Genomic DNA, 26,034 nt, shown 5'->3' on the forward strand with positions numbered 1-26,034 from the left:
CACATGCAGTGAGAAGAGAGAGGAGGATGAGATGTGAGAGGGGCTGCCAGTCAGTACAGCAGCTTTGTGCAATGCATTTCAGGCCACTTGGTCATGAAGAGTTGTGCTCTTGTCATCTGTGACAAGGAGCTCCTGCTTCACCAGGAGCAGCTGTGACTCGCAGTCGGATGAGTGCAAACAAGCCAGCAGGAGTGCACTTCAGCAAGGGAAGGAGTAAAAAAGTTAATGAAGTCCTGAGAGTACCTGTAACAGAGCAGAGCTGAGAGCTAAGGAGCAGAAAATGGCACACAAAGTGAAGGATTTGGGAGGTTATTGTTTGAGTATTGCTGTATTTAATGGATGTATGATTTGTCCTTTTTCCTCTTATCCCTGGAGCAGATAGCAGTAGGTAGCAAATACCTATTGAGGGATAGAACAAGTTAAATGGGTTTCACATTCTTGGTTTCAAGTCAGATGTTCAGATGCATGGCTCTGACTCCATGTAACACTGAATTAATTGTATAAAGTATTTGCATTCTTCTCTCCCATCTCCTATTGCCACTCACAGACAAATTTAGGAAATTTTGAAATCTTTTGTGAAAACCTGTAAGTGCTGCTCAGCAAGCAACAATAGGCTCTGGGCTATATATGAATATCTGTATCTAAGTTTAAGGATACTCAGTCAATGAAAAGAAGTGGGCTGACTTTGGTAACTGGAAGGTGGATTAAATCATGCAGTGGATATCCATTATTGCCAGTTGTCTGCTGGCAAAATGGAGCTTCAAACCAGAATTTGTTCTTCAGGGAGTGCTGACATTATGAGGTAGATGATACGTACACAAGTGTTTTCCCATTACTGGAGAATAACATATAACCTAGAGGTGCTGCAAACTCCAGCTTTAAGCAGTGTTATCTTTTATAGCATGTGCTATTGGGAGTGTGATACCTGAAGCTGAGGGTTTGTTTAAGGACCAGTTCAAAGCTTTGGCCAAAGTCCTGGCATTTTGATAAAACAGGAGTACTCAGCTGGCAGTGCTGTGACAGGAAGGGCAGCAAGTGGCCCGGTTGCAGAGGCCCAGGATGGCTGCTGGGTATTGCTGGAAAGGGAAAACTGCCTAAAAATCCCCATCAGTACCTGGAGGAAGGCCAGTGTCTACTGAAATTGGTGAATAAAGTAGGCAGTCACAATTGCAGTCAAGCCTGGATGAAGACTGTACTTGCCAAAGCCTTAAAGTGCAGAAACCGTCTTTGGCCACATCTGCCCCTGCCCCAAAGTCCATCAAAGGGCTGTGGAATGTGTTTTCCCTGTGTTTACTACTCCATGCAGTTTAGTCTAATGCTGGCATTGGAGAACTGTAGCAAGCATTCCTGGTTGTTTGAAGTAAGTGGTATCCGTGACTTGGGGAAGGAGTGCTTTTCAATCTCTGCCAGGTTTCTTTGTTTCTCATGGATCAGCACTAATGGTGTTGCAGTTCATCCTTGTGCAAGTGTGGGTTCTCCAAGAGTACTAGTCTATATATCCCCACCACTTCTGCCTCAGTGCAGTGAAACTGTACACCAAACCCATTGTCTAATTGTTTACCCACTCCTGATTTCTAAAGCTGAGACACTGAATTAGAGGCAATTCTTCTAGCTCTGGCTTCATGCCTCATGGCAAACATGTAATTCCTGCCATTTACTTCAGTTCTACTCTTGGCTGAAATTTGAATGTACAGCACAGGATTATTTCACGTTTCTTTTTCTCCCACGGGCTGGTCTGATTATGGAGGATCATCCTCACCAATTGGATAATTTTTGTGTGCTGAGTGGTGGAAGTGTGCAAGATGGTTGCCTGCATGGTGCTTGTATTTCATCAGTGCATGAGCTGTGGCAGTAGGAATTGTTCCCTCCTAATAAAGGCTAAACCAGCAGTGTGAGGCTGCTGCTGTTTTTGGGAGTAGAGGGGTACAGTGTTCTGTGTGTCTTCCATTCCTGACACTACAGTACAATGGTGGGTTTAGTGAATCTGACCCCTGAAAACTTGAAGGCAATTGCATGTCCATGGACTTTTGTTTGGCCAGAAAGTGCTTGGGATTTAAACTGTTATAGGATTTGGAATGTGATCCTTCTCTGCAATGTGAAATATAGAGGCACAAATGAAAGAAGAGCTGCTCAACCCATGCTGTGTTTTCTTTTTTACTGCCAAGAACTAGATCTACTACTGAATCTCAGGTTTACCATCTCACTCTATGGTTTGAGGGTAAGCAGATCTTAACCTCTGAAGAACTTGTATAATACTTAGGTAGAATTTCTGGGAATTTCCCTTGTTACATTTGCTGTTTATTTCTAGTTGGGAGTATCAAGCAGAAATGTTCTAAGGCTGTGTCATACATTTGCCCCATGTCCAGTGTTTCTACATATCACCACATATGATTCACTGATCCTTCATCTACGTATGGCAGATGTGTTCCTTTCCAGATGCCTCACACCTAAGTGTTCTCTTTCCAAGGAGGATGATTCTCAAGATTATTCAGCCAATTCAAAGTGACAAGACAAACTGACCCCAATCGTTGAAAAATAACCAGGGCAAAGAGATGTTGATTTCTGGCCCTCTCCATTCCCCTCAAGCCAAACCATTTATCCTCTAGCATAACATCATAATGGTAAAGGATGCTAACTAGTATGAGACTTGGTGGTTTCCTCTGAGAAAAGGTTTCAAAATTCCACGATCTTCATCAGAATTTTCCAAATAGATTCTAGCTGCTGTCCATTTTGGGCCACATGTTTGTGTCTACCAGGCTCATTAATCCAAACATTAGAATAAGCAGTTGTTTCTGCTTGACTCTAAGATCATACCCATATTACTTGTAAATACACCTAGTAGAAAGTTTCTGAGAGACAGTGTATTTTGTTTTGCTAGCAGCCAGAGTTTCTGGAGGAGTGGAGAGTAATGAGGTGGAAGTGGTTACCAGACCTTTGAACTGCAGACTATATAGATATAAGAAAGTTATTTAAATATCAGTTAGATCCTCAAGTGACTTTCAATCTTTTTATTTCAGTAGTCAGGGATCAGTGCTGTGGGAGGCAGACACTGGCTGCAGTAACACTTGTTTTTCTGTTCTTGTGGTTACTCTTTAGGGTTAGGCAATGTTTATTTCCCGCCATAACTGCTCAACAGCCCTCCTTTCAGAACTGTCAACACATGCTAATAGGTGTTTGAGGAACTGCTGCTATAGTATGTACTGGTTTCACTGTTGGTTTCTTAAGTTCAGTTACTGGTATGTTGTAGGTTAAAGAACCTCAAGAATGTCACTGTAAAATGTATACAAACTCAGCTGTGTAATTAGTCTGTGTTTAAGCATGCACTGCACTTAGTGTTTGAAACAGTCTCCTGCACTGCTGCATTAAGGCTAAAGATTTGTGAATTAATAACTTTCATAGTTTCAAACCCAGTGAGGCTTCTTCCAGCCTTGCTTTTCCTTAAAAACACAAGGCTGGGGGGTGACTGGGTGGGGTAGTGTGTTATGTCCCTGCAGAACAAAAGCATATCTTGTTCTAATACTTTAATGTAAAAGCTATCAGACTTGCTTGCATAAAGGCAGACTTGAAGTCAATCTCTGTCTGTCAAGGGCCACCAGACTCTGCACTCCACATAAACAGAAAAATGTTTGTGTCTGTCACTGTCTCCTACTGCAGTAGTGGTTCTTCATTCACTTTATGATCAGATCCAAGCTTTCTCTCTCTGTATGCAGTGCTGCCTCAGTAAACAGCACTGGCAAGTCCACATTGACTTAAATGAGGCAAACAATATCAAGTTTTGTGGTTTTTTTCAAAGCCCCTCATATGCTTGCTACAGCTTGTATCAAAAACCTCTTCCTGTATCTTTGCCTCCCAGATTCCCCATCTATTTTTAAGCCTTATGTTCTTTCCTGCATCTATTTTAACTCTGTTACTGTACCATTTAACCCCTGTGGGATATGGAGCTTGTGGGAAAGAAATGGCATATTACAAAAAAATTACATTGGTTAATCTTCATACTCCTCCAAAGGTTTCATGGCACAGGACATGCAGAAACCCTGATTAGGTATTTTGCATTTGTTTGTCAGCAGCTGTAATATGAACTGATGAAGAAATACTTAGTAAGGGTGTCATACTGTGTCTGTCTGATCTCTCTGCTTGGACTAATGCCTATGCAAAATATGTAGTCTAATGCCTATGATTCAGGTTTACCCACAGCTCTGAAATGTTTTCCTAATAGGACATGTACTGGTTTAGACTTGTTATGGGAATTCTTTTCCTTCAGGAGTATCAGTGTCCCTATGCTGTGAAAAAGTAAATAATATTCAAGCCTTGGGTCTCTTATATGTATTTTGTACAACAGTTCCCCCAGGGATTCCTATGAACTTGTGTAACCTAAACTGCTTGAACTTGTGTTACCTTCTATTTCTCCTTGATTCACTTTGTCCCAAGTTCCAAACAAGACTGGAAAAGAATTTAGTAAGACTTAATTCAGACTTTGGAGGAACAAGACTGGAAACAAAAAGTTGCCTTTTAAACAATTCAATTCTATTATAAATTTAGCAACTAGATGGCTCTCTAGTGGCTTAACCTCTGCCATGCATAATCCTAATGACATATCTCATTTTTGGGAGCTGAAAATTAGCATTCATGGCAAAAATGTCTTCCAAGTGTTTACAATAACTCCAAGTGACATTTTACTTTTCTTTAGGATTAAGTTTTGGGGCACAAGTACGAATGCTGTTGATGTGGGGTTTCCTGTATTGCAGACAGTGATTCCTTCCTAGCCCATGCCTATTTAGCCAGGCAGTGTGTTAATGCAGCCAGAGGTTTCTTTATCAGTTGTTCTGGCCAGCTGCTTCCACAGGGGTGTGTTCCAGTGCCAGGTGGTAGCTGCTGGAGGTTACTGTGCCCATCCTCACTGCAGGCTCTATCACTATCACTTGCTGCTTTGGTGCAGTTCAGGAAAGAGCAGCCAACCCTCCTGCACTGGGTGAAAGCCATTGCAATTCCAGTTTTAGATATTTATTTTCCATTATAAATTACTTTAACATTGGAAGACTAACAGGCTGCTTTGGTCCAAACCTTCAGAAGTTAAATTTTCAAAAACTCTTGCATTCAGCAACACCTTACAGTGTCTCAGGGGTGATTTCAGAATGGTCAAAATTATTCCCTTCTTAAGAAACATTTTTAAATAATATAAGTTTGCTCATAGACATATCTTGTCTGTTATGTTACTTGAATCTAGGAAATGTGCCACTGAAATAATAAAGTGCCACTGAAGTTCATACATGCCATGTTTGCTTTTCTGAGTAAAGCCAGTAAGATGCCAGATCTCCTGTGTGGCCTTTGGCAAGCCATTCATCTCAACTATTTCAAAACTTTCCAGTCCTTTTAGACTTTTTATTTTGGATGCTGAGTTGGAGGCTGCTAGATCAAGTACAAAACTTTCATGGCTTCCAGCTGGACCTGAGGTGGTCTGCACAGCCAGTGCTTAACTTATCCAAAACTGTACAAACTAAAATTAAAGAACATTCTGGCAAATGTCGGGTTTTTCAGCCCGACCTCCACAGCCCCACCTACAACAGCAGGGTCACACCACCACCTCTAATCCTGCTGCCACGTGATCCTAGGCCATACCGAGAACTGAGCTCTGCTAGGCAGAGAGACTTTTGAGCTTGGTATTACTGTAGTACAAGCTGCTGCTTATAGATACCAAAAAGCTGAAGAACAAAGAATATTTTGCACATTCCTTGATAGTATAAGGAATTAAATTCTCTGTTATATTTTAGTTTAATGTCAGCCATTTCCTATCAATTTAACAGATTCCAAATAGCTCATGCAGCTCATTTATTTAAATATATGATATACACACGTCTTTTATTTATCACTAAATTGCCTCAGCTTTTTCAGTTCTTTTTTCCTGTTGACCTTCCGTGGTTCCTATTAACTTCATTGTTGTCTGTTTGTTGAAAAATATTCCTATTCTTCTAGAAATGCTGAATGCTTTTTGCCAGTCATAACACCTCCTCTGTATCCTGTTATTTTATCTTTTGTTTTTCTTCTCTTTTAAAGATTTTCCCCCTCTTTTTCTGTTATCATTGCATGTTCATACACATGTGACTAAATTTTAGTAATCAAAATACCATGTTATCCCCAAGTAGGAAGGTTAGTTTACCTCTGAATTTGTTTGGGCTAAGTAGATTGTTTTGGTTTTTGACTTGATTGAGACTTCCTTTCTCAGCAGTATGTCTGCTGTTGGGTTCACCATGAATATGTAATTTAACTGCATATAAATTTCCACTCTGGGAGCTGTGGTGCGTTATTTTCAGCCTGCTGGAGATTAAACTTTGGTGATGCCTCTGAAAAGTATGTATGTAATTTCAAAACCAAAAGAATTATATTAGTTGAATTAGATGTTCCTCGTGAAACGTTTTTATTAAAACAAGAGTAATCTGTGGCTGGAAAGAATAACAGTATAACCTTTATGGCATATGTTTACATGCTTTGCACAATACTATGTGTTGATGAAGTATTGTTCATAACTTGGCAAAGACCTCTTAAAGATTGTTGGCCAGAACAAGCTGTTTTTTAAAAGAAAAACAATCGTTTTGAAAACTTACAAATTAAATGTGTATTAACCCAGACAGACTCTGCTATAATGCTCTTCCTGTTTGTAGAGGTTTAAATAAATTAGCTCCTATACTTCCACCATCCCAGCCCTGTGGGGTTTCAGTTCACATTGGTGTAAAGGTGCAGATTCATTCAAAAACTGGTAACAGAGCATTCCAGCATTCCAGAGCATTTACAGCATATGGCTGTATGACATAGAATACTGGAAAATCAAAGGTATTAGTTCCAGGTCTGGTTGACTAAATATACCATAACTTGCCAGAAAATCACATGTAGTAAATAAACTTACCAAAATATATTGTCTGCCATAAGGGTATTCTGGAAAGCAGGGGTAGGGGGTAGAGCATCACGTTTGCCTCTAATTCTGAAGTGTGGTTTAACACTTGGTAGATAAAGAGTTTAGTTTGTAGAAAAATCATGGTATTGGTAAATCTCATGTGATTGTTCCACCATATGGTGTAGCTGGTCAGCTAAACACTTAAAAGGCTGTGAGATGGCAATAATTACAGTAGCAGTTGTAAACTCTCTATCTGTGTGCATCCTTATTGTAATTGCATGATGTAAAACACAAAGAGTGGCATGATCTAACTGTAATGTGATTACTTCTTTTTCTTCCTGCATACAAATTTCAATGTGAGAAATAATCCCAAACCCATAAAAAGTGAGAGTATGTATGTATCTCTGTGTGGCCAAGGAAGTGGAGATACAGAAAAAAAGCTGTTGGTATAGAATTGGGTCTGCTCCCTTCAGATGGATCAAAACAGGCAAGTTCAGATTTCTGTCTGTGACAAGCATGGTGATAGCAGCAAGAAAATGGAGTAAAAGGTAGCATACTTATTACAGAAAAATTAGGATGAAAGTTTTATTGCTGTTGTGATTAAGTTAATTTCTCAGAATGTTAGCAACAATCCTGCTAGCAGTAAAATAGCCAAGCAATCCTGATGCAAGAGACAGATTTCCAGCTGGTTGGCACATGGAGTTCATTCTGTTCTTATTTTGGCTTCTATGCATGATTGGGCTTGAGTGAGTAGAAAGAAGAAGAGTAGTCAGCAGCTTATGTCACAGTGTGCAGGCCACAAAATGAGGACTTAGAGGAGCACAAATGTTGCTGACTGCATCATAAATTTAGTCATCTTGCAAAGTTCAAGGTTGACTTAATTCAGCCAGGCAGAGGGCCAAGCCAATAATTTCTGTTTAAGCCCTAAAGATTGGATGTAGTGTACCAAGTTTTGTGGCTTGTTGAGAGTGAGGGAGAGGTGGAAATCAGCAATTAATGTCGTTTCCTAGTAAGTTGCACAGCCAAGTATAACTCTATAGTCCCTTTCATGGAATATGGATTCCAGCTCTCAATGACCTTCTGGTGAAATTATTGCTGAACTGCAGATTCAGACATTAGAAGTGTGCTGGATGCTTGCTGTTTTGCAGGTAGGGCCTGATAAGATCAAAGTCCTGTCTGGTAAGGTTTTTACCTTGGTTAGAGCACGTGTTTTGCCTTCAGAAGACACAGGGTAATGTCTTTCTGATCTTAGCAGAAGTTGAGAAGCTTTGAAGGTGATTGTTTGGGTTATCCGAACCTTTTAAATTACAGTGCAGATGACATCAGAGGGGCAGGCTCTCTCTTCAGCCACTTTCTTCCTGACAAAATTGTCACCCTGTGAAATGGAAATTTCCGTTCCTGAATGTACGTACCTTACTGCAAGTGGTATTCTGGCAGTCAGGACCAACTCTAGGCAACTTTAGGCAGAAGTACTGCTATAGGAAAGGTTAAACTTCAGAAACTTTTGCTTCTTGGGCTTCAGATACGTTCTCTTTTACATTTCCTGCTGCTAAAAATGAGGGAGTATGCGAAATGTGGCTGATTTTGATATCCGGCATATCCTTGTTTACTAGGCTCAATCTCAAGGATTGCCTGGAATGTGATGTTAAAGCCACAGAGCGGGAGGACCCAGATAAGGAGCAGTCAGGGTCCGGTGGACACGCAGCAGGGGGCACGCGGGGGAGGTGGGGCCACGCTGGTAGCGAGCGGGCGGTGGCGGCACAGGCGGGCCCGGCCGGCGTTGCCCGTTTAAGCAACTTAAAGTTGCCGCTGTCCTCGCGTGCCCCGGCGGGCCCCGCCCGCGCCGCGCTATTTATAGAGAGGCGGGGGTGGGGCCGCCCCGACACGCGAGCGCCCGCCCGGCCCCCGGGGCCGCGTGTGTGCCCCTTCTCCCTGCGGGTGAACAGCGTGTGTGCCCCTTTCCCGGGGGGGAGCAGCGTGGGTGCCCCTTCTCCCTGCGGGGGAACAGCGTGTGTGCCCCTTTCCCGGGGGGGAGCAGCGTGGGTGCCCCTTCTCCCTGCGGGTGAACAGCGTGTGTGCCCCTTTCCCGGGGGGGAGCAGCGTGGGTGCCCCTTCTCCCTGCGGGGGAACAGCGTGTGTGCCCCTTTTCCCTGCGGGGCAGCGCTGTGGGTGCCCCTTCTCCCTGCGGGGGAACAGCGTGGGTGCCCCTTTCCCGGGGGGGAGCAGCGTGGGTGCCCCTTCTCCCTGCGGGGGAACAGCATGTGTGCCCCTTTCCTGGGGGGAAGCAGGGCGGGTGCCCCCTCTCCCTGCGGGGCAGCGCTGTGGGTGCCCCTTCTCCCTGCGGGGGAGCAGCGTGGGTGCCCCTTTCCCGGGGGGGAGCAGCGTGGGTGCCCCTTCTCCCTGCGGGGGAGCAGCGTAGGTGCCCCTTCTTCCTGTGGGGAACAGCGTGTGTGCCCCTTCTCCGCGCAGGGAGCGGGCGGCGCCTCCCTCCCCGCTACACAGCCCCGAGGCTTGTGCAGCTCCCGCTGAGCAGGGGAAGGAGAGCGAACAGCACTGCTCTGCAGGCCAGGCAGCCAAGGTTTCTGACCTGTCCCTTGTCCCCTGAGGAGAGAACGCTGTCTTCTCTTCCCCCCGTGTTTCTTTCTTCCGGGTGTTTGGCACAGGAATCTCCACCTGTTCTAACTGCAAATGCTGGATTTTCCCCTTCTTTCTGGTCAGTGGGAAACGTGTAAGAAAAAGGCCGACATGTGCTCACTGAGCAGTCCACCCACGCTCTGAGCTGTGGAGAAAGGAATGGAATGCTTTCCTTTTGCAGAAGGATATCATTTACTACACACAAACAGTACTTTGTAAAACCAGTGAAGAGCCTTTGTCTCACTGTAGAGGCTGTGTAACTGTGTAACGTATTTGTATATCCCCTGTAATCAAAGAGAAAAAGAGGTGTGCTGAATAAGACATAGGAATTGCCATACTGGATTAGAGCCATCTGCTTCAGTATCCTGTGTGAGCCCAGCCAGAAGAAAAACACTGTTGAGGAAGGGAATGTGCATCTCCTTTTTTTTTTTTTTTTTTTTTTAACTTCAAAAATACTGCAGTATGTTGCTGCATGTTACAAAAATTACTTAAATAGTACTCCTGTTAGTAATTTTAAAATGGCATTATTTCACTCCAAGTCCATTGGAGTATGGCAACAGTTTCCCTTCCCTCATATTACTTTTGTATTGCTACTGTTTTTAACAAAGGATAAATCTAGTCAGAAATGCTCCATCTCTGTCAGTAATAGAGATGGGGGAGCAGGCATCCTCATCTGATGCTTTCAATTTTGCACCTTTCCTACAAGTCTTAATCTGAAAAGCAGCAGGTTGTTACCACTTTATGGAGCAGCTTCCCTCCTCCTTTACTCTGGAGCACAACTGGATGCACTCAGCCACCCAGCCCTTTGGCAGGAGTGGTATCTCTCTGATCAGCAACTGCCCGAGTGTGACAAGCATTTAAAATAAGGCCAATTGCTTTAATGCCTCTGCCAACAAAGCCGTGTGAGAGCAAATGAGCATGAGTCACTGAGTTGGAGTGGGTTAGGAGAATCTGAGACACTCATTTTATAGCTTTCCCTGGGTATTAGGGGATTTACTTGCTTTTCAGGACAAATGTTGTGTTCCTTCCCATACCCTCTGCTATCACCTCTAATATAAAACAAATCAACCAGTGGCAGACAGAGAGTTTACCTTGGAGGTATCTAGGGTGAAGAGAGCAAAAGTAATCTCTTAAGTGCAGGAACGCCCTCAGCACTTTAAACCACAGCATTAGAACAGGAGTCTCAAGTGTGCATTTGTAATGCTTTTGCCCTTTGCTCTTCAGAGGATTGATTTGCTCCTCAAATACTTTATGAACCTCTTGAGACTGTGGCACCATGTTACTCTTCAAAAGTGTCCACTAGTAAATTCCCACTGGATTAGAGCATGTGCTTTTGTCACAATATATTAAATAACCACAGGCAAATGCTGTCTCCATAAAAACAGGTCTGTGTGCATGGTAGAATCACACACAAAAACAGTTGAGACACGATAAAAAGATCAATCTTGTATGAAAATAGTTGAGAGTGCCCTGTATGTTCTGAAATGGACAAACAAAATTAGTAAGTCATTCAAGGGTTGCCTTGTTTGTACCCTGTGTGTGCTGGGGTGTCATCTCTTCTTGAAGTAATTGACAAATTGAGCACAGCTGAACCAAATAAATGGAGGGCTATGTATCCACAGATCTTTATTTTGCTGGGCAGTAGCAGTCGCTGCACTGAGACTGGTCATCTCACTATGTTGCCAGGGGGGATTTTCCTGTTAAAGTTTGTAGCGTGGGGAATTTTGGTCTGGAGTTTATAGTCTATCTGTTGTAATGCTGAAATACAAAATAGTATTTTGAATGTAAAAATAACTGCTTAGTGCAGCTTCATGTGTCAATAAGAATACCTGTGCTGCAGGCCTGATTGATCTGCTGGATACCTGCAGAGTAACAGTAACTTTCTTTCATGTAGCCTTGCTGAAAATCATTATCTTGGGGATTCAAAAGGTGAAGAATCTTCTCTTTTCCCCTGGCTTTTGCTTACTGTCTTCAGCATGTTCCTCTTTCCGGCTTCTCCCAGGTGCCAGTTGGTAGGACACTGCAGGGGAGATGGGCAGTGCTTTTTGCTCAGTCGTAACATTTTGGCAAGTAGACAGGCGGTTTGGCCTTTGGTAGACTTGGGCTGCTGAGGCTTTGTGGTGCAGCTCTCTCTTCTCACAGAGACTGGCCTGTGCAGGCAATTCTGCATGGAGCATCAGTCAGGTACAGGCTTGATGTCATCCTGACATCACACCAAAACACCAAAGATAATTATCAGTAAACTAACAGAGGAAACACAGTAAACCAAATCATAATTCTTCAAAGGACAGCAATCTTCTGGTGCTTTCAAAACTCACTTTCAGCAGCTTGCACTCTCACTTTTTGCTCTTGAACTAATTTTGTAATCTTTGCTTTTGGACTGTTTGGCTGATTATTATTTTGTGTACTATGAAAAATACTTTAGATGTCACTTAGTTCTGCTCCTTGTATAACAGATGATCTAGAGACATCATTGCTCAAATGTTTTTGTGTCATAATGTGAGGTCCTTAGTCAAGTAGTCCCACCAAATTTGATGGGAGTAATTTGGTAAGTTCATTTGTGTTGCTCAAACTTTGGTGCATACTTCACTGCAAATAATTGCCCTTTATAATCTGTTGCATTTGAAATTTACAGTCTGAAGCTTTAGGGACTGAAGAAGTTTTTCAGAGTCATAGCTGAAAATATCTATTGGAAAAAACAAAAGAAAGAGAAGATGATATTTAGGAAAAAGGAATAAGAGGTCAGAAGTTCACAGTTGATGGTAAAATGGGCCATATGTCCTTTTAATCTCCATTCAGGAGATAAGTAAAGATCTGTGTCAGACTCCTTTTCAGACATGTTTAGAACCACAGAAGGAAGGGATACATTTAGCAGTGTCTCTCAATATTTAATCTTTTTATATAAGCAAGAGAAAAATGAGAAAGAATTTTTTTTTCTTAAGCTGGTTATACCAGTTAGGAAAGGTTGACTTGATACTGTAGATTTTCTTTTTTTGTTTTAGTATATCTGAGACTGCAATAAGATTTGAACAGTTTTGTGAACAAAAGGCTCTTAAAATATTGTATTTGTTCAAGAAAAATGTAAGTGATTTTGTTGAGACCCTTAGAAAAAAAGTACCTAAGACATCTGATGGAAGTGAATATGTGTACTAGAAAATACCTGCCCACATGCACTTCAAATTATCTGTCAAATATGCTCATTTTCCTTCTTTTGAAGATACAGTAATGTTTATTCACTCTGGTCAGTTGCATGTTCAAAATTCTATAAATAACACACAATCTTAAAAAAATATATTGCAGTAAAGAATGGTGCATACCATTGCCTCATTTAACAAGCAAAAGATGATGGAAACATAATATTAATTTACTCAGGTCTAAAGTGACTTAGTAACAGCACTGCTTTGTTAGTGGGCATGTCTTGGACTACTGACTATATGCTCTTTTTAACATTTAAAGCTTTTCCTCTTCCTGGCTTTTTTTTTTAAGGTCTGGATGGAAACCCAGCCAAAGGGAACCTGGGAGAATTTTGTGGAGAGCAAGCTCATCATTTCACTGTGTCTTCCAATGAAGCAGGTTGATTTTGTCCCTGATGGATTGAAGAAACATGGGCTGTCCTGGTAAATGAGGTCAGAACTGTTAAATATTAACTTTCCAGATACATAGGTAGGCCTGTGACTCAGGCACTGTTCTGCTATCTAAGGCAGTATTAGGTCTGAGGAATCCTATATTTTCCTAGGCTGACTGGAGTTTGGCCTCCAGAAAAGAATGCACTGTGATTTCTGTATTCAGAAAGTAAGAGTAAACATGCTCAGAATGCTAAGAATTTTCTCTTCCTGATCTTTCCTAACAGTAATTTAACCATAGTTGTGCAGAGGATAGATTATTTTTAGCCTAGATTCCTAAATCCAGGAGAGACCCTATGCTACCTTGCTGTTTATCTGAGTAATGTGGATTTCCCTGGCTAACTTTGTCTGCCTTTAGCAGCAAAACAGTGTCTGAAACTAGGCTGAATAGCATCGTAGGATGGAAGAGACCAAATAATTCTGTGTCAGGGAGACTGTATCATGAGCTATGCAGCAGTGAGGTCCACAGAAAACTGACTTTGTCAGTGTCTGTGCCCATGGAGTTTCTTGATTGATATTTGGTGGCAGTCATGTGGAGCACAGTGGGGTCTTGAATGTGCTCAGTGCTATCCAACCCAAGAAGCTCTTCTGCCATTGGAAACCAGAGATTTTCATATGGAATTTGGACTGTACTTGAACTACTCTTAGAAAAACAGTGCTTATTATTTACGAGTTAAAATTTAAACTCAACTGTTGGCCTAATTGCCATCAGTGAGCCCAACAGAAACTGCAGGTAGTGACTAGACTCATTCCAACCAGTGATAAGGTACATGGGCAGGACTCTGTGTCACCAGCCCTTGCTAACTGGACCTTGCTTGAGATCTCTGAAAACTTCCCATGCAAGGGAATTTCTTCTGGCACTGTGGGGCTTCCTGGAACATAATATTTGACAGTGTCATGAGGAGTCGCTGTTTGTTATGTACAGCCTGTACTGTGAGCTATTCTATTCCTCTCACATGCAGAAGTTGTACTCTGTGATCTGAGTTTTAGCTCTAATTGAGAGCGTGGCACATGCAACTTCAAAGAGAGTAATCAGGATGAGATTCATTGCTCAGTACATCACAAGGCCTCACGTATACCTTAGCTCTCAACAAAGATGGCAAAATCCTCTTCTGGCCCCAGCACAGGGTGAATTTCAGGCAGGAATGCATTTCTTCAAAGCTATTTAAGCTCCTAGAAGTTCAGGTAATATTTAGTGGGATTTTCAGAGTTGCACATCTCAAACATCTACAGCAAAGCAAATGGTATTAAGGTATACAGTGATATTTTTTTTTAAATATTGTCTGCATCATGAGGCATCTATTGAGAAAAAATGCTGGAACAAATCCGGCTCCGAGTGTCCATTTACAATTGTCTTAGAAATTTGCCTCTGACTTGACTGGGCAAGGATTGTAAAAAGATTTAAGTAATTGGCATCAGACTTCATCATCACACAGTGTGGTTTTATGATTTACTGAATAGTTGCCTACAATGACTGGCCTGTATAGTTTGTTTATTTGGTATTAGGAAAAACATTTATATAATTCTGTTATGAACTCTCCTCTTCTGAAGGGATGTGTTTGTCCCCCCTACAGGCCTACCTTCTCTGTGATGTTCAGACATTTTTTGTGAAATTGCCATGGCAAGAAAAATTGCATCTCTCCTCTCCTCCTTTTCTCTCCCTGGCAAGAGTATCCTGTTGTTAGTGAAAGGTAAGTGCTTTGGGTAGCAGCTGCAATCAACAGTGTGATCCATGGTTAGAATTAACAGTGGTGGTTTAGTGCATAAGCCAAGTTCTAACTATCTAAAAGTGAAATTAGAGCTCTCAGGCCTTACACTGTCCCACTGCTGACCACTGAAGATTTGCTAAGCCATTGTTGGTGGTGTGTTTGAGAAGCTTTGGTGGAGGCAGCAGACTAAAGCTCAAGATGACTCTATACATCAACTTCCTCCTAGTCCTAGCATGGACTTCCAGATGCATCTCACTCCTGGGTGAAATGGCTTCTATTTCAGCCAAGGTACCAGGGTGAGGAGGGCAGCTTTGGGTGTCACTGTGTTTATGTATACAGATTACTGAGAAATCAAGTAAGAATGCAGCTGTGAGCCTTTAAAGCAGCATGCCATGGAAAAATAAAATACAAAGTGTGTATGTGCATGGGGGAATATACCCAGTGTTTTGCACATTCCAGCAGAGGCCTCAGTAAAGACTGGAATTTTAATTCTCATCTGACAACATTCCACAAAGACAACTTACATTCCCTTCCTGTTTCCCCCTCTCAGGAGATTAATGTAAAAAAAATTGGCTGATTATTTATTTTGCCTTGGCTATCAAATAACTGTGGGAGTGCCAGCACAGAGAGTAGCTAGAGTACTTTTGGTTAGTTCCTCATTTGGCTTTTCTGGGTTTTGTTAGTGTTAGCTGTTTTTCTCCCTTTATATTGCCATTCAAAATCAAGATTAGCAGTGTCTCCAGCTACACTTGAATCTCTGCAGGGACTCTTCAAGTTTCTTTTAACTACACACATGGTCCAACCCCCACATGTCTGTTGGTGTGGTATAAGGCAGGAAGGAGGTGAGGCAATGACTCATGTAGACTTCTTAACAGCACAATTAAACTACAAAACCCCACCTATCCCAGTAGGAACAAAGATCTTGAGCTGTGCAACACCTGCTGTACAGTATTCTTATATTTGTTCCAATTTTTTTGGTTCTGAATACAAATATGGAAAGTAGGCCCATGTTCAAGGAATTTGAGTGAAGGAAGTGTTGGCTTTGGAACTGACATCTGTGTGAGATCAGGAGAACCAGACTTTGCACACAGTCGTCTGTTCATTTCTGGATTACAAACTATATACAAAAAGGTGCAGAAGTCTGTTTCCTCTATATAAGTGAACCTGCCAGCAATCATAATTATCCCATTTCAACCACAGCTCATGACTAAAATAGTTGGTTAGTTGTATAGCTGAATTCATAAAACAATGAGTCTAACCACTTCAAATGAGGATGCTTTTTTTCCTCTTCTAATTCTAGTACTAGTCACAATAAAACAACTTTATTGCAGAAACTTCTGTTTAACACTGTTAAAAAATGTGTCATGTTAGACAAAAATCACTGTCAGCGGGATTCCCTTCTCTCTTCTCTTTGCCTTTTAATTGATAGTCATGGTTTTTAGAATGTCACTTTTGGCCCATAGTGTGACATAGCTGTAAGAAGCAGAGCACAATACCCACAATTCAGCAAGGGGAAAGATGACTTAAGTTATCCTTTTCTGCTTCTATGACTTCAGACAGCTTCAGCAGCTAGAGAGATTTACAGTACATAGAGAATATCTCATGTGTGACATAGATAACAACATTGTGTCCCTGGCAGACCTCTAGCACCTGAACTGTCACTGGGATGCTCAAAAACCACCAATGTATTGTGCATTACTTGACTTCATTCTTCTCATGTGCCTTTTCCTTGGGTAAATTTCCTCATGACTTCAGTTAGTTCCTAGCATAGATTGAGACCTCTGGAGTTGTTCAGAGAGAGACACTGCAGAGATTTGAAAGCTAATTAAAGTATTTTTTCCTCTCGGGTTTACACTACTACTTTTGAGCTCAGTCATGAGTTACTAGAGGAGATGAGGACAAGCATCACACCATACATCCTATACATGGCTTACCTGTGTCACTGGGCTGTGCTCAGTGTGGCAGGGAAAGCTGTCCTGCAGCAGTGCTACACATGGTGGCTGGGAGGGATCTTACAGGGAGGAAAAGGAGCAAACAATCCATTGCCTGTGTCCCTGTTTCCTGTGTCAGCCATTTGAGATGGCCAAGCTGCCTCACCACAGGAGAGGCCCACCTTATTCAAATTTAATGTTAAGAAATTGACTCAGTGCTTATGAAAAAGGCATCAATTATTGCCTAAAGCCCCTCCAAACCCCTTAGGATATCTCAAAATCTGTGCTCCACCCCATTTCCAACAAAGGCATCTCAGAAAGTGACTGTGAGATCAACTTTCCTTTTATACGTTCTCCCTCTGTACCATGTTGGCAGCATAAAAGGATAGGCAAGTAGAAACTGTCCCTTAGGAAGACCCCTTACAGGAGAAAAGCATTTATTTGCCTTTGTCTAATTGTTCCTTGGACCCTTTTAGAAAAGATGGTGGCTTTGTGCCAGTGTATCTGCCAGACTCTGCTATGACATGAGCCCCACTGGAGGTGTTATGAACACAGTGTGCTCTGGCTCCCTTCTGCTTGGAACACCCTGAACCTTTGCAGCAGATAAGGAAGACACAGACTTTAAAAATTCTTCTTCCCTAATGAAGCTTAAGAACAAAAGCACAGAGCTGGTATGTGGGCTGGCTGCCTAGAAGGTAGCCCTGGTTTTGGGAAGTAAGATCATGTGGTTGTGTCAGTAGAGTTTGCTCACAGAGCTGGCCCTGGCTTAGGAATCGCCCAATGCAGTGAAGCACCTGCTTCCCTTCTGGTAAGGAGGAAGAATAGCTGGGGGGAGGCTGATGGCCAGAGTGGGAGCTAGACTGTTCTGAAAGCTTTGCTGGGCATTGGCAAATGCTCTAGGACTTTGAGGGCCTAAGTATATTAATCTATTTAAATACCTTTTGCCCAGCATCCTAGGAAGTGGCTGGGTATTCTCTGAGTCTGTGAACACTAACCAAACCCGAAAATGAATGTTCATCTCATTATCTTTGGTTTTTTTTTTGGGGGGGGGGTTGTTTGTTTGTTTTAGATGAACTAATTAAATGCAAAGCCTCAGTTAAAATCTTGTATTTTTCAGGTTTGTTGTAGTTTAACATTAATGCCTGGGTTTGGTACTGCTTACAATAGAAGTGAAGCAATTGTCTTTTATGGTAGCTATAAATCTCCTTATTTTCCAGAAGTTAATGTAATAATAATAGTTTTAAGGCTCTCTTATTACCAGCTGTAAGTCTAATTTTCTAACAAGATGCTGCTAATTGTATTACTCTGGTTTCAGCAGCTTTCTTTGTGTCAGAGCCCCTTAGAAGGGCAGTAGATTCTTAGCCAGAGCTCTTGTTTTGGTCCTGTAAAATGTAGTTTTGTTGTAACAGTAGCTTCTTTTTAATAATTTTTATCTGCTTTATTAATTTATTATTGTCTATGTTTTGCTACATCAATTGCTTTTGCATTGCTGACAGCCTAACTGCATGTAGTTCAAATAGATCAGTATCCACAAACTGTCTCAACTGACCGTAATTACATTACTGTCATTTCTGTGAGTACAGCATTTACCACCTCACCAGCTGGTAGAATTTTGATTGTATTAAAATTATCAAAACATTACATTACCTGAAAATTAATTTGGAAAACTATCCCCAAGAGTATCTTTCATAGTCTGCTTCTGTGAAAAATAAATGGACATGTTAGAATGTGCCTTCAGCCATAAGAGTTTTTGAGGCAAGTAATGTATGGTCTGTTGGCCACATCTTGCTTGTGACCTTCCAGCTCTTGGGCAGTCACTGTCTAGATGCATGGCCCAACAGTTCTAAAAGGGAAGTAAAACTAAGCAGTATGAAGAGCAGGGCTATAGTAAGTTCTGTATAGGGAGATGAAAATGCATCTTTTGGCGTCATACTATCTGGCTGAACCTGTTACACTGTCTCAGCTTTAGCTAGGTAGAGGGACACAGTATGTTAGCTGCCATTTTCAGAGACTCACTTTAAAAGTCAGTGTTCAAGCAAGAATTATTTTCAGTTTGTGATCTTTATTAAAGACTCTGAGGAAAAGCAGATGAGAAATTACGATTGCATTTAGTACATACTGCACTATTAATCCAGCATCCTAAGAAAAGGATCACTGTATCTGAGGATGCAGCCAAGGAACTGAAACTTTCAGAGAATGTGCTACTTCCTCTTCGCTGTTGGAAGCTTTGTTTCATTCTGCAGTAAAAAGTTCAGGATCCTCTGGAAATTTGGGTTATTGATCCTCTTCTCTCTTCCATAATCCTTGTGTTCCTGAGTCTTGTTCTGAGGTGCAAACCAGGTATGTTCTGACCTGTTTCTTTGTCTTTGGGAGTTGCTGCCAGACTGGCTTCAATGAAATGTGTCACTTCACCTTCCTTTGGGATGAAGACAGATCCATGTATTTGCAGTTTAGTAATATCTGGGACTGGTAAATACTTAAGTAGGGAATTCATACCGCTGGCAAACGGTGACGGTGAGAAGAAAACCTGAAAACCTGACTGGTGTGCAGAGCCAGCTCGCCGGCCCTCTGCATATCGGCCTTTCCCTGCTCGCAGGCGGCTTGCTCGCGCCATCTGCCGGAGCCTCCTGCTGGGAATGCTGCGGGAAGCTTGGCTGCACACACGGCAGAGTGCGGGAAAAAAGGAAACGTGCCTCCACCAGGAGGACTTGGTGTGTGTCATCAGACTGTGAGAAACCATGTGGGAGCCATCCAGGATGCATAAAGTGTAAAGAATAATTAAAGGTTTGATTTTGGTTGCATTAATTATGACCTTTCTGGTTGTTTTTAGGACACACAAAACTACTGAAGTCAGTTATATTTAGAACAGTGTACAAATCTGTATAATGCTGACTTTCATGGCATGTGCTGCTGTGCAGAAAATAGGATTCTGAAGGTAGTTTAGTGAAAGCTAAATAAGATAATTAGTAAGTGGATTAATTTAAAATGGTTTGCTAGTTATGGGAACTAAAGCATTGTTTCAAAAGTAGCAGGCCACAGAGTAATTTCAGTCATACAAGGGTATTATTCTGTGTATTTTAGATAAGAACTCAGTGGCTACTGATAGACTTTGAGAATTTCTATGGCTCTCTTGTCACCTGTTTGGAAATTCACCTGCCCATTACATTAATCTTTTCTCTTACAAATAAAAGCAAAGTGGAAGGTTTATTTGCTTCTTATTGGGTATTCTGTCCTGCAAAGATTGCTTTGTGTTACCTAAGCTAGATATCAAAAAACAGTTTTTTTAAACAACATACTCACCCATGGGAGAAGTCAGCCTACACCAAAAATGCCTCATTTAGGTTTTTGTCAAAATTTACATAAAATACAGAATTTTCCTTATAGAAACACAAGTTGTGGTGCAGCATTCCCTTGTTTGGTAACCAGCCTTGGCTCTTAAGTTAGAAAAGATTAGATGGCCTACACCCAAAATTGAACACTGAATACAAGCACTACTTTTTCTGACATGGCTTGACCTTCTCCTAATTGCTGCCATCTGGGGAATGGTATCAGCCTGCTCCCATCTGCTGTCATTGATTCTTCATGTGGTAGTTTGGCTTGTGAGTGGAAAGGGTACATGACCTTACTGCCTATCAGCTAATACTGAATAGGTGAAACAGAAATACCTGCTTTATTCTCAGGTTTAACCAGCTACAGACTTAACATTTGGATCTTTTTACTCAAAGCTAAACTTTCAGAAACCCTTTACCATATCACTTTCATGATTATCTGTGACACAGCACTGTCACCTTTGGCAACCAGTAAGTCTCTAATAGGAATAAAGCCTGTAGTCCATAGCAGCAAGCAGGCTTACTCAAGAGAATTAGGAATTAGCCTTTAGTAATACCCTGAGTAGACGTTTGCACATCCTCTACCAGAGCTAAAAGAACCTCTACCTGCTAAAGGCTATGGGGAATACTTTGACATTAGATGGAACATTATCTTGCTGTGTGTAACTAACACACATCCCAAGGATGTGTTGCTTTCCTCAAGTCTGACAAGGTAGGTGCTTCTCATTTTTCTGTGTTAAGGAAACAAGTGAGATAAATGAGTGCAGATTTGGTACAGGTGAGAAAATAAATGTGGTTGTCTTTTCTACCACTGTTGTAGTGGCCGTTTGCTTGGGTCAAAGATCTTTTGCAAAGCAGAAAGCTAAATAAGGCTCATTCTGCCTTCAGGGAGATGAGAGCTGCCTGTGTTTTTCTCCCAAGAAGTGGTTATCTCTTCTGGTGTGTCTTCTGATACTCCTTCATCCTAAGGAGTTTAAATCTGAATGCTTTTTTAATACAATAATATTTTTATATCTCAAGATACTATCTTGTCTTTAATAGAAGAGAAGATTTTTTTTTTCAAAATGAGTAATGAAAGTAAGTTTTTAGCTGTCTGATGGGTGATTGAGGAGAAAGTACAGAGGTACGTATATGTTTTGTTATGTACTTGTTAAACACTTTCTTGAAGTTCAGGGGTTTTAGTAGTCATTATACTTGTAGGACAAAACATGCTGATAAACATAACAGTAGAAGAAATAGATGATGAATGAAAAATGCTTGATGCTGTAAGCATGATGCAAGGCAAAGATTCCAAATTAACTGATTTTGTTTAACTGGTGTTATTTATGTTTCACTGTCATGATTTTCTGTTCAGTGCTCCTTGATCTGAAGCAAAGGGATAGAGCTCTGGACATTTGCAGTTCATCTTACTTTACCATCCACACTGCAATCTCTTATGGTCACAGTTACTTTGAGATGAACACATGACAGAATATCAAATTAGATCAATAGAGTAGCTTTCTTCATATCTGTATTGCTTATGTGGCTGCTGAAATGGAGCTTGACATGGACTTAGTCATCAGTTTGGCCTTGAGTGGCTGAGGTGAGAAATTGCCTAGCCCTGACTGTTCTGGAATGAGCCTGGGAGTTTTGCAGGGACTCAGTGCACAGGAGCTGGGAAGTACTGGTGAATATGGATGTAGCAACTCCAAGGGGAACTCAATGGCAGCAATAAAACCTCAGTCTTATGGTCATCTGCTTTTGTTTGTGAGGACTCACTCTTTTGCTGGGTATTCATGCAACCATGTGTGTCATTAATATAAACTACAGCTCAGACATTCTCTTTGTAAGCCTAGCTGCCAGTTTCAGGGATGTCAATGGGAAATTCTTCAAAGTACCTTTCAACTTGAAATTTCTTATTAATTTTGCTGCAGAAATCTTACTTGATGTACAGTTTTCTGCTAGTAATACCAAGCTGAATGATACCAAAATGTGCCTTCATCCTTTCATCAGACCACACAAGTTTGGAAATTAAAAGTTCAAAAGTAAGTTGTGGGAAAACATAGTTCTTCCAAAAATCCACCTGCAAGGACAAGTTGGATAAAATATGGTTAAGCTAAGCAAGAGTAATGTATTATCAAGGAAGTTGTCTGCAAATGGAGTCAATCTATAGTCCACAGGACTAATTACATATGTATGTGTTCAAAGCTGCAAATGCTTTCTTTCAGTCTTGTCTCCATTGAAGCCAGTTGTCAGACTTCCTTGAAACTACTTGAAATCACAGCTAAAATAAAATCTTTTGCATCAAGCTGAGGCCAAGATTTCATCTGAAAAATACCAGTGGTTCAAGTTGCCTTATCACCATGTTTCTTCCTTGTTCAGTTTGGAAATTTTTTTCATTCACAGTCACAACTAGATGTGTCCTGATAAAATAGGTCTTTAGTGTTCACTGAATTCTGTTTAATCTGTTTATTACCTCCAAAAACAAATGTCAAAATTCTGATTCAAATGTGTATATGCTGAGAATTAGTTGGCTGCTGTGAAACAATGTAACAAGTTTTCTCATTTAGGAGTAGGCCCAAACTTACAAGTCCTGTAAAAGCCTAGTTCATATCAACTTCATTAAAGGTGGAATTCAGCCTACTGCTGGGGGCTGGCATAAAGCCAATCTATGCTTAACTATCCCTAAGTCCTAAATATGCACTGCTTTTGTTTCTGAACTTTGGTAAATTTTATGTGGAGAATTTAACACCCATAAGGATTGGGCCCCAAAAGCTGTAGTAATTGCTATGGGGGAAAAAAAAATCTGAAATGTTCTATTGCACAGCACAAAAGAGTATTCCTTGATGAACTAGAATTTGTTTTCGTAGTCAAGAATTTTTCTTCATCTTCTGTCAAACTAGTCTTGGATTTCATTGTTTACAAATTTTGTCTCAAGACAGTACCTACTTATAAAATACTTAATGAAGCCTTCATTTCATTGTAAGTCTGTTCTGGAGCACATGAAAATGAAATTTTTTGAGGAACATGTGGGAAGAACTACTTTGGGTGCAGTAATAATCAGGTATATATTGACTGGATATACGTGTATGTATGTTTGCAACTAAGTGGATGTGTTCATTTGAAATTTTGCACTTCGTTGTGTTGAGACAGCTTGGTAAGTTCAACAGCAGTAGCAGAGTATGATGGTGACATGTGGAACTCTGCCATGCAGGTAGGGACATTGCTGTTCTGGTGCTTCTTTGGTGGTGACTGTCCAGGGGTTTGTACAGCCTGGTTTTGGTGGCACTTAGGCTGTGCCTTCAGTAAAACAGTGTCTGTCAGCTCAGCATCTGGGTTACCCAGTATGGGTATTTTCAGTTCAGTCAGAGAGAAAAAGAGACATTTCTACCAGGCTGGGCCTGGGAGAGAGTTGGAAAGGAATGTAAATTCTTTATCTCTCATGTTGTTCACATTGTTTATAGATAAGTTCTGCCACCGTGTGTCATTCAGGGCGCACCAATGGTGTGAGATGTTTTTACTTTAAGACCAATGAAATTAGTCTGCACAATGCTCTCTATAAAAGAGCGATGTATTTGAAATAGAGTTTTCTTCTTGCCTTCTGATCTTGGAGTTCTTCTGTTCCCGTCCTGCCTCAACGGCAACAACCCAGTTTTCCCAGGTACAACTCTCAGCTGTGTTATCAGGGGACACTGAGCTGTGATTGTTTCCATGAGTAGGAAAACAAAGGAATGTGAGGAAACTCTGCCAAAACATGGTTTATTTCTGTATAATTCCCCCGGTTCCCCTCTTTCAGTCATATGTTGATATTTTGATGAAAATTCAAACTAAAGACCCTGGAATACATTTTAATTAAAAGAGGTGAAGGAGTGAAGTCTGCAAAAAGGAGTGTGAGCAGCCTGGACTTAGATGGCAGCATGGGTAGCTCCTAAAGATGTGCAGATTCATAAACACATTTTCTAGAGAAGTGTCATGTATGCACCACAAAGGGGCTTCCTGTGAAGAAGAAAATGCCTCCAGCTCTGCCTCAGTCTCTGGGCACAGATGGATAAATGTCGTTACTCTGACTGGTTGGACAAGTCGTGGTTCAGTGGTGCTGGGCAGGAAATAAACCCCAGCCCCAAACGTTTGTGGTACGGTGAGCTGTGATCGCAGTGCTCAGGCTGATGGGGCACAGGCAGCTGGGACAGTGCAGGTAAGTGGTCAGCAGCTGCTGTGCTCGTGGACAGGGAAGCACAGTGGTTATGGTGCTCCTTCTCAGAGCTGTCCCAGCACAGAGCTTCCTGTTGTTTGCGATCAGAATGGAGTATTGCTCTGCCAGCCAAAGGAAGGCTGTCCTGCTGCCTGCAAGGCATCTTTATGGTGATGTGCAGGATGTCTCTTCTGGAAGCTCTCTGTGCTGCTTTGCTCAGACAAAAAGTTGACTGTTAAAATGTGAAGTGGTAGAGTCTAAGAGTTTCGTAAGTCAAACAATATAGTTAAAAAACCTGTTTAAGGAATTTTTCCTTTCTGAAGGCACCTTAAAGTCAGTGTTGCAGCAATAATTGTGCTAAACATGCATGTAGCTGCAGTCTAGATTGTGTGTTCCAGCTAATAAACATTTTACACTCCTGAATTTTTCCCAGCTTAGTGAGTAAACATATAGTCTTAGCTGACTGCAAAAGGATTAGTTTACTTCAGTGGGCTTAATCTATGACATAGACTAATCTTGGTGTGATCCTATTACTGCAAGGTCAGCTGGGATAGCAGTGTTTGATTGTCTTGCTTTGCTCATTTGATTCCAGCATTTGTGGTTTGGAGCAGTTTTTGTCTTTATTGATATCTCTGAGACTTTATAGTCAGGAGAGAGATAGCTGACTCATATGATCCCAACTTTGAAAAGGTTAGGAGATTGTGAAGGTGAGAAAAGGGAGGTCCTTGTCTCATGGTGTATCCCATCAGCAGTGTTACTTTTTGAAATTTAAGTTGCAGCAAAGAAAATCCACCGTCGTTTGTCATCTCTGAAGATCTGTGTGGCAGGGTCTGGTCATCTGGAAGGTGTTGCTGTGATAAATGTACCTAGCAGAAATGGAGAGCCTGCCACTGATAGAACTGGTAAAGGTGAGAATTCTAAAATAGCCCCTGGACCAACATCTGGCTGATGGGTCTGTCACAGGTAATTTCCCCTGTGCCTCTCAGCATGACAGGCTGGTGGCTCTCAGGTCTGGGTGTTGCTGGTAGAAGATTGAGCTGTAGCTGCCCAGAAGCTGTTTGTTTCCAGTGATTAACTTGGCACATCTCACCACTGAGCATGAACTGCAGCTGATGTCATGATTAACAGATAAGAGGGATGAGGTGCTCTGACAGCCTGTGGGTGAGAGTATGTGGTAGTTTCTTCCTCTGGCATAAGCACTACAGCGGCTCCTGTTGGCAATCCCAAGGAAATCAGTGAAAACTTTAAGGGGTTGCCCCCTTTTTCTGCAGAGATTGGCAACAAAAAGTACAGTTGCTTTTTTATCTAATGCCTCTAATGCAAATAAGAGCAATGGATTTTTCTCCTAATTTGTGTTATCAAATCTCCAATTAATTAGGTGTCACTGCTTTAATTCACCTTTCTTAACAAATATCAGTAAACAGAAGGTAAAACACTACATTCAGAAAACATCCAGCATAATGGCAAAAGTCACTGGAATGTCACAGAGCTCTGTGAGTTATGCAAGGACAATAGACAGGGACCAGCAATTCACTGACAGTTGCTAAGCTCTGTCAGACAAGGCCACCTAGAACATGCTGATTCACTGCTTGCTGAGGTGTGCTAGAGTTGTTTCTGGACTGCATCATCTGTCATGGGTAAATTTAATTGAAATAAAGAAACCTCTAAGTGGTAGAGTTATAATTCAGAGAAGGGGGATCATTTGTATTTCTCCTCCCTTTTCTTTCTTCAGGTGGTGAACTCTGAAATGA

Source organism: Vidua chalybeata, chromosome 13 (assembly GCF_026979565.1).
Source record: "Vidua chalybeata isolate OUT-0048 chromosome 13, bVidCha1 merged haplotype, whole genome shotgun sequence".
NCBI lineage: Eukaryota > Metazoa > Chordata > Aves > Passeriformes > Viduidae > Vidua > Vidua chalybeata.